Genomic DNA, 10,855 nt, shown 5'->3' with positions numbered 1-10,855 from the left:
GCCGCTGCAGGATGCATCCGGCCCCAGGAAGGCATCTCGCGGCTCCAGCTGCAGCGAGCGAGGCTCCATCAGTTCCGTATCTTCAGTGACGGCAGTCCTGAGAGATCACCTGGGAAGGTCCATATCGCTGAAGGTGCGGCGACCCAGAGCAGGGTCGGCTACGGTGTTCCACGGCTCTCCCGCCCTGGCCGCAGCTCAGCCCCCGCGTCGCCGCGCCGTGTCGCTGCGGCTCCCCCGCAGCCACCGCCGACCGCACGACGCAGACACCAACCTCCCGACCATCTACATCGAAGACTCTCCGCGCGCCAAGGGCCACGTCCGCGAATATCGCCGCAAGTCGTCTCTGAGGCGCGCTCTCTCCCTCCTGAGTATTAACTCCCTGCGGCAGGAGGCGCTAGGGCACCACCACAAGTCGCAGAAGCCGGTGCAGAAGATCCTGCGGCAGCCCCGGCGGCGCCACACTACGGTGAGAGGCCTCAGCGGCATGGCCATCGACGAGGCTAACCAGCCAGGCGTGCAGGGCTGTAACACCCTCTACTACCCCACCGCAACCAGCATGCGGCACGCATACGCCGCACGACGCACCTACAGCGACCACCAGAGCTAGCGCCCGACCAGGACCCCGCCCTCCTGCACCACCACACTCCTGACGGGGGCGGGGTGTGGCCCCAGCCTCACCCTCCAGGTCCCCCTCCGTACAAAACACTGACAAACGTCGACTGAAAGGGCTGCTGACCCCACACCAGAACACCAAAGGAATTACATTAAACAAACAATAAGTTTAACCATAATTCCCGTGATATGGAAATCCAAATGTGACCCAAGACTCTAGCAGTGAATTATTATGTATGTTGCAATGCATTGTATGCATCAAACGGACCGAGAGATGTGTATAAACTGGCATAATATAGAGCAAAAGCAACATGGGTTCGCAAACAACGATACTCACCTCTCCAGGAATGACGGCCTCACGTATATATGTATTCATACCTACACGAGGCTATAGTGTTATTTGTTTTGTAAATATAATGTGGCGTCCTCATAACATTATTACTTCAAGTCTACAAAGTAATTACATTTAACATGCCTCAACAAATCATAACTGATTCCTGTAGTACCGGACTTAACAAGGAATACCAGCAATCGCAAAACAGTACAAGAGCAGTTATAGTCTGTTCAATTAGGACAAAATTGAATAACTTGTCAGTCAGAGATCTTGATTTGATATGTATATTACATATTAGGCTGTATTTTGGCATCTGTGATACTGCATTTAATATATGTATACTCATACATAACTAATCTTCTCAATATTTTGAAGCTCCCAACTTTTGACGACTCCTGTTTATCATTATTAATGACACCGAGAGTATTGTCCAAAAGTAATAATATTTTTACACATAAGAATTATACATGATACATATATATATATATATACTTAAATATTTCAAGATGTTTGTTTTTCCCTGAATTGCGTGCAGTCTTGAAGGAATTACCTTCTACAGCTGCAAACTATTATGCAAATAGAAAATGGCTGTCTTTTGCGCATTTGCTACATTGGAATTCTTCAAAATTTCAGCGTCTGTAGAATAACACAAGCGCTGAGATAATACTGAGGCAGTGTGATGGGATCGAACTTGCGTCTCTCAACTCAACTCAACAAGTGACCCATCATCTTCCCTCATCACAAGTGACTCATCATCTACTCTCATCACAAGTGACCCATCATCTACTCTCATCACAAGTGACCCATCATCTACCCTCATCACAAGTGACCCATCATCTACCCCATCATCACAAGTGACCCATCATCTACTCTCATCACAAGTGACCCATCATCTACCCTCATCACAAGTGACCCATCATCTACCCTCATCACAAGTGACCCATCATCTTCCCTCATCACAAATGACCCATCATCTACCCTCATCACAAGTGACCCATCATCTACCCCATCATCACAAGTGACCCATCATCTACCTTCATCACAATGACCCATCATCTACCTTCATCACAAGTGACCCATCATCTACCTTCATCACAAGTGACCCATCATCTACCCCATCATCACAAGTGACCCATCATCTTCCCTCATCACAAGTGACCCATCATCTACCTTCATCACAAGTGACCCATCATCTACCTTCATCACAAGTGACCCATCATCTACCCTCATCACAAGTGACCCATCATCTTCCCTCATCACAAGTGACCCATCATCTTCCCTCATCACAAGTGACCCATCATCTACCCTCATCACAAGTGACCCATCATCTACCCCATCATCACAAGTGACCCATCATTTACTCTCATCACAAGTGACCCATCATCTACCCCATCATCACAAGTGACCCATCATTTACTCTCATCACAAGTGACCCATCATCTACCCCATCATCACAAGTGACCCATCATCTACTCTCATCACAAGTGACCCATCATCTTCCCCCATCACAAGTGACCCATCATCTACCCTCATCACAAGTGACCCATCATCTACCCCATCATCATAAGTGACCCATCATTTACTCTCATCACAAGTGACCCATCATCTACCCCATCATCACAAGTGACCCATCATCTACTCTCATCACAAGTGACCCATCATCTACTCTCATCACAAGTGACCCATCATCTACCTTCATCACAAGTGACCCATCATCTTCCCTCATCACAAGTGACCCATCATCTTCCCTCATCACAAGTGACCCATCATCTACCCCATCATCACAAGTGACCCATCATCTACCTTCATCACAAGTGACCCATCATCTACCTTCATCACAAGTGACCCATCATCTACTCTCATCATTAGAAACTCATCATCTTTCATACATAGTCTCACCCACAAAAAACTGGCATAACTTGTATCACTAATATTGTAGTGAAAGGCTATAATAAAAATCCATATTTAAGAAAACAGTTGACCCAAAGAAAATATAACTACTGCTAGACATAATCGATAGACATAGCTACAATAAGAGACTAGACATAGCAGAAGTACCTTACACCAAACACCAAGCTGGTGTCATGGTTTGTCCTTCGCCATGTCAGCGTGTGGGACTCCATGTGTCGTATGTTTTTAGTATATTTAGTATTTTAAGTTGGCGTTATTTTGATAAATATATATACATACCCCCTTGTTAGTAGGCGTTAGTAGGCATCCTTGTAAATCTCTGCCTAATCTACGTCCTTGTGGACTGCTTTTTCACAGATGACATTCACGCTATGTCATCTGCTTTCAGATGACACATTGGTAATGTCATCTGCTTTCAGATGACACATTGGTAATGTCATCTGCTTTCAGATGACACATTGGTAATGTCATCTGCTTTCAGATGACACATTGGTAATGTCATCTGCTTTCAGATGATACATTGGTAATGTCATCTGCTTTCAGATGACACATTGGTAATGTCATCTGAATTTGAAATATAGAGGGAATGATGAGAAGAGTTAAAGGAAGGACCTGGTAATTACAAATCCAAATAACATATGAAACTGTTCTGAGAGTGAAAGTAAGAAGTTTTGTACTTCGTACTTTTGTACTTTGTACTTTTGTACTGTATTTGTACGCACACAAATACGAGTTAAAGGTGATGAACTTGGCCACCGTAATCTTATCACCAGCAAGACGGACGAGTCAAGGAACTGGAGCAATAGAGTTTATGTGAATTTTAAGGTTACTTCTGTAACCTTAAAATCCCATTCGGGTTGGACGGCAGAGCGACGGTCTCGCTTTATGCAGGTCGGCGTTCAATCCCCCGACCGTCTTAAGCGGTTGGGCACCATTCCTTTCTCCCGTCCCATTTCAAATCCTTATCCTGACCCCTTCCAAGTGCTATATAGTCGTAATGGCTTAGGGCTTTCCGCTGATAACTCCCCTCCCTGTACATAAGTACATCGTTATCGGGTCATATAAATTACACCTTGAAGTCGGCACTTGAATAAAATAGAAGTATGCCATCTGAACACCTACAAAACAACAATGTTTATTACCTCTGCTGCCACAAGATGCCCGAGGTGTGGGTACGGCATCTTAGCTCCACCGCCATCATGTAGGTAATAATTGTAATTACGAAGCAATAAGATGCTTATCTTAACATACTAAGTAGGTTAGGTAAGGTCGGTGTTTTCTATGAAGCTTTTCAAGGTAAACTATTATGTTAAGTATGTCACCTATGCACATATTTAATAAGTCAATATTGACTTATTAAATTTGCGAGAACGGGTTGCATCATGTCTACACCAGCTACACAGACTACTGCTCTGGAAACACAAACCGAAACTGTCTCTATTTTCCGCTTGTTATAACTTGTAATAAAGTTGTTACATTTTGGCTTAACGTGTTTATGACGTATTAGAACGTTGTTACAACTTGCTATATTGGTTGTTATAACTGGTTAGGAGGTGTTAAAACTTGTTCGAACGTTGTACCAACGTCGTAGTTTCGGTGTGTTTGGCGGGTGATGCTGTTATCCACCTGAATAATTCAAATGACTAACTTTTAATCGCATTTTGCGGTGTTCTAAACAAAACATCTGCTAGGGGACGGGGCAGTGTATCCGTCCCGTAGGTGCTCTTGTGCTCGACTCTTGGTGCTTTGGTTTGGTCCAGCCTCTGTCTCCACCACCGTCCCCCCCCTCCTCCGTCCCTACTCTGGCAACACTGCATGTCAGCCCTACACTGGACTGCACCGTCCATCCCCCTATCCTAGAGTACTACGAGGCTAGACAACATATTACCAGTTCACAAAACTATCCTGTCACCTCTCAAGTCCCCGGTACTCGGTGAACTTATTCACTTGAGAACGGACCACATCGCAACCTTCTCTCCTCCTCCTTCCCCCCCCCCCCGTGAGGTTTACTAGGTGCACGTGTGGTAAACTTTGAGGAGGGCCCCTTACCCCTAACCTGTATACCTGCGCTGGACCAAAGCATGCGTGGCTCACACGTCCTCTGGATGCAGGTCGGGTGACCTCGGCTTGCTGGTGTACACAGATTACCTACAGGTATGCTGCCCCCTGTCGGCGGCCACGTCCGTCGTCGGCGGCCACGTCCGTCGTCGAAGGCCACGTCCGTCGTCGAAGGCCACGTCCGTCGTCGAAGGCCACGTCCGTCGTCGGCGGCCACGTCCGTCGTCGAAGGCCACGTCCGTCGTCGAAGGCCACGTCCGTCGTCGAAGGCCACGTCCGTCGTCGGCGGCCACGTCCGTCGTCAGCGGCCACGTCTGTTGTCGAAGGCCATGTCCGTCGTCGTCGGCGGCCACGTCCGTCGTCGCCGAAGGCCACGTCCGTCGTCGTCAGCCACGTCCGTTGTCGTCGGCCTCTTATAAACCCACTAAATTATGTAGTTTACATTCACTTCCTTTTATTATATCATACAATACTAGTCTGTTTTGTCTTTAACATCTTTCTTATATAGCATTTCACTCCTTATATTGCATGTGTAACGTCAGTGGCTGTGTTGTAGTGGTTGTATTAGTACCATACCCACGTTGTGTATGGTACATGTATGGTACTTCTCATGGCATGTTGTCACGTGTATGACACAGCTTCTTATTTCAATATATCTTAAAATGACACGTAAGATACAATGAAGAATCAACACGCAATGTGATCGTTGTTACTCACTCATTTGCGTGAAGTTCTGAATAAATATTTGGGCCTTGATTCTCACCCAGGAATATATCAGTACAAGCACAACAAGTACAGTATATTTGTACAGTACAATCCCTGAAGGATTTGGAGCCAAACAGCCAGGGAATGGAGCCCTGACTGTCTGGGTTCGAATCCTTCAGGGGTGAGGAGACGAAAGGCTTGCTGTTGTTTAATTATTTTATTTATATATATATACAAGAGTTGTTACATTCTTGTACAGCCACCAGCACGCGTAGCGTTTCGGGCAAGTCCCTAATCCTAATTTTCCCCGGAATACGACCCGCCAAATCGTGTAACAACCAGGTACCCATGAACTGCTGGGTGAACAGAGGCTGCAGTTAAGGATTGGCGCCAATACTCCCCGGTTGGGATACGAACCCAGGCCAAAGTGCTCGCGAAGCACCCAGCGAGTATTTTACCATTGCGCTATGGGGACTGCTGAGACTTGGAGACTTGTGTTGGCCACACAGGGCAGGAGAGAAGCGTCTCAGCTAGCTAAGATACTCAGCTTGAGACGCTAGTTAGGACACTCAGCCAGGTGCCGATCCAATCTCAACCTTTGGTTTAGTGTTGGACTTACGGCCGCTCAACCGTTGGAGACACACCACAATTACTGACCAACCAGCAAGTACACTTTCCTCCTCAACATTGCCCACCACTTAAAATAAACTCACAATGTACATACACGGAGATGCATCACACACCTCTCTGGGTATACATCCATATCTCAGCTGGCCAGCTGTGGCCTTACAGTGCTCCAGGGCGCCATCAGCCCAGGATAAGCGCCAGCGCCCTTGGTCTTGATTGACCACTTGCGCGCCACTGGTGGCGGCAGCCAATCACCGGGCTCGTATTTTCAATTGCATCCAGCCGACGGCGGCCATTGGCGTCCCCGTGAGGCTTGGAGGTAGAGTCTGGTGGGATCATCTGACAACCGGATACTCAAAGTTTACCTGCTGTCCTTTGATAAAAGTGCCGTCCACCTTTATCAAACATTTACCCACGAACTCTCACGAAACCTGTTCATCTTTCCATAACATAGTGGCTTAAACTTGTACTTATTCAAACACATATAGGTCTATGTATACATCTAGAGCTACAAAGCTTGAAACAAGTCTATACACTACAGGTAACCTCGTAGTGCCTCCGAGCTCATAATAAACTGTTTCACAAATGATCGTGGAAAGATGTAGAGATTTCGTAAACTGGTACGTCAATACTTGATGAATCCTGGCTCTGGCAGGTCTTCATTAGCTCACTTTGCCCTCCTGGAAAAAATTTAATTCTTTGGAAAAGTTTCTCTCTCTCTCTCTCTCTCTCTCTCTCTCTCTCTCTCTCTCTCTCTCTCTCTCTCTCTCTCTCTCTCTCTCTCTCTCTCTCTCTCTCTCTCTCTCTCTCGCAGAAATGTGGTAAGAGTTGACAACCAGTTCACTGTCTCTGGTAATGTTGAATCAAGGAGTAACACGACAGACTTTTTAACCAGAAAGTTTCAGCATTTCCAAGAAAGCCCCTTAGCCACGCTCTAATATTTGAAGATCATTATTACATATATATATATATATATATATATATATATATATATATATATATATATATATATATATATATATATATATATATATATATATATATATATATATACAAATATATTTACTCCTCGTACAGCTTCAATATACGGTTCTACCTTTGAGACGGCATAATGAGAGGTGAGGAAGGAAGGAAGGAAGGAATGAATGAATGAAGGAAGGGCGTAGATGAGAAGGCAGCAGCCAGATGGAGTCTTGGAGAGAATGAGGGAGATAAAGAGGCCTCGCTCGTAAGAGAGAGAGGGTCTCAGCAGTGAAGAGGGAGTCTGGGTTGCATGGGATGAAAAGAATGGAAGCTTTGAAGGCAGAAGGAAAACTTCGGAGGCGAGGAAGCTGAAGTTGGAGGTAGGATGTGGAATGGTTTCTCCCGTGTAGGGCAAAGTTGAACCCATTTATGTAGAGGGAGGCTGAATAACTTAAGTTCGTTATTCGGGGAAAGGCAAAGTACTTTCACTGCTGCCCTTCACTTTCACCTCCAGCCCTCCCTTTCACCCCTGCCCTCACCCTTTCACCCCTGCCCTCCCCTTTCACCCCTGCCCTCCCCTTTCACCCCTGCCCTACATACAGGGCTGCCAATAACCTTGACTGCCTTCCCACATTGCCGACAATGAAGCTTACATTTGGGTTATCCAACTATTTAAGGAAGGTATTTTTCCGTTGCTACCATCACAGGTAATTACAAGTGAGGGAGAGTTAGTAAACACTTCCTGTAGCGTGTTGTAGGGTGTGAAGGGCCATCTCCGGCCTCGGGGGGTTTATTAGCCCGCTTCTATTTGCTTCTTAACTTTTGTAGAGTCATAACTGGACCGCCAAAACTGTTTATTGTTTTTTTTTTGGCCTGTGAGTTCCGGCGTCCTGTCTGCTGGTCAGCGGGTCTACTGCTGCCTGCTTGCTTGTTTGCCTGTTGGTTTGCTTGCTTGTTTGTCATAACTATGTAAGAAACTGGGAAAGGTATTTAAGCTAAGTTGGGCATCTGCTATTTATATCCAGCGAAGCGTGTGTGTGTGTGTGTGTGTGAGAGCTCACACACAAACACACACACACACACACACACACACACACACACACACACACACACACACACACACACACACACACACACACACACACACACGTATATATATATATATATATATATATATATATATATATATATATATATATATATATATATATATATATATATATATGTCTAACCTGCGCTTGAAACACTCCAACGATCTCACGTGTATTTGGTAATTTATTCCAACCTCCCCCCCCCCCCGCCCAAAGAAAAAAACGAAACCAGTATTTACCCAGGTCTTTCATGAATTTGAACTTAGACAATTTGTATGCTGATTTCGAGTTCTTTGACTGTTAATATATTCAACACCTTATTAATTTCCCCTTTGTTATACCCTTTCTTCCATTCGAATACTTAAATTGTGAGGCCCCTCGCTCCTCGTCTTGGGAAGGGAAAAGTAATTAGTTTAATCTGTCTTCTTGAAGGAGGTTCTTATTCCTGGGAATAAGCTCGCGTCCTTCTTTGTACAGGATGATGTAAATTTTATATATATATATATATATATATATATATATATATATATATATATATATATATATATATATGACATAAGTATTCATTTAAAGCACCCCCCCCCCCATCCTCTTCCCACGAGAGAGAGAGAGAGCATATATATATATATATATATATATATATATATATATATATATATATATATATATATATATATATATATATGACATAAGTATTCATTTAAAGCACCCCCCCCCCCCATCCTCTTCCCACGAGAGAGAGAGAGAGCATTAATGTTGTTAAAGATTCGCTACTTGGAACAAGCAGTTCCAAGTAGCACGGGCTATGGTGAGCCCGTAGGTACTGTAAAAATAATGAGAGCATTAACCTAACCTGCACGGAAGTATTAACAAGCATTTAGGCTGTTTAAGATCATGATAGACTCTCCCGGAAATATTTCTTCATTTAAACAGATTGTCAGTATTTCAGACTCGCGGTCTCGTGTAGCCGGCTCGCCGGACGTCTAATTCAAGCCATACTCTGATGTGATTAGATAAATGCTTCTTGATGCCAGCATTGGAAGCCTCGACCCTCACCAGCATGATGGGTAGAATGACGTCGCAATCCCTCCGCTGTTGGGGTGCGTGACGTCTGCTCTCTGCGGGAGCCCAGAGGGAAGAGAAACTAATTAAAGGAGACTCGGGGGGGCGCCTCTATATTCGTTCTTCCTGAGAGGAAAAAGCATTAGGGGTCACTGTCCCCCTTCTGGAGTTTCTTAACCCCACGGGTCATAATGGAGGAAGTAGTGAGGTCTTATATATATACAATGTTTTATCATTCTTGTGCTCTATATTGTTACTAAAACCTCAGGTACGAAAGCTCCTCATGCTGGGGATTATTTATTTGTCCTTCCCAGCTGTGCCCCGGGGAACTTCAACCTTAACAATGATGCTCGTTGTATTGTTGCAGCCCATTGCATCGCCGCCTGTATCCTAACTGAACCCAGGTGTATATGTAGCAGTGTATTGGTATAGCCACACGGCCACCGTGATACTGCGCACATCACAGGGGATCATTTCAAAACACGAACATGTCAATATGAACAAGAGAAGTCTCATCATAGCCTGTGGGCCACAACGACAGCAATTACAATCCAAGAGAAACAATCCTTCTACCTCCGCGACCAGAGCCCCAGGCGCTCAACCCGTCACCAGAGCTCGCACCAACCGTCCAGAAGACCGTGACAGATGATTGATTGATGAAGATTAAGCCACCCAAAAGGTGGCACGGGCATGAATAGCCCGTAAGTGGAGGCCTTTTTGAGCCATTACCAGTATCAATAGATGATACTGGAGATCTGTGGAGGTGCGACTGCACCCTGCGTGACGGGAGATGTCTCCCGTACCGTGACAGAGCTACACAATATATATATATATATATATATATATATATATATATATATATATATATATATATATATATATATATATGTAACCAGTTTAACCAAGGTTAACGACAAATTGCACGGAGGGTGGGGGAGGGGGGGGTGTTGCAGAAGAACACATTCACAAGACTTCAGAAAAACATAGATATTCCCCGACGCTATATATGTGTTGCCAGAGATGTCACCCATGTGCATTGACCTCTGACACTGTAATACTTGACCTTTGACACCATAACAGTGGGCGGGGGGGGGTCATGGCTGTCGGTAATCCCTCTCTTTGCTTGATTAAATCTCATTCATGTGAAGAGGTATAGAGCCAATTACGCCCACCATGTTGAAGATTAATATGTGATCTTTTGATCCAGAAAATGCCCCCGTGACAAGGTGAGAGGAGCAGCGGCTGTAGTGTCGCGACGTTTATACAACGTTTGTGTAACGTTTGTACATGATAAGTGGAAATAAGAACGGGTCAAATCTTTTGACGACATCTGTGTGTAGTTGCTAGGTATCCCTTCAGGATGTATACTCTGACTGAGAGTATACTGAGTGACAGTGACAGCCCGAGTCCCCCTCGAGACCCGCTCCTGTGCCAGGTAAGTCCACCACGGGCTCACCATAGCCTGTGCTACTTGGAACTTTTTGTTCCCAGT

The sequence above is a fragment of the Procambarus clarkii genome, chromosome 68, assembly GCF_040958095.1.
Source record: "Procambarus clarkii isolate CNS0578487 chromosome 68, FALCON_Pclarkii_2.0, whole genome shotgun sequence".
In the NCBI taxonomy this organism is placed as follows: domain Eukaryota; kingdom Metazoa; phylum Arthropoda; class Malacostraca; order Decapoda; family Cambaridae; genus Procambarus; species Procambarus clarkii.
Note: the sequence above shows the minus strand (reverse complement) of the source record.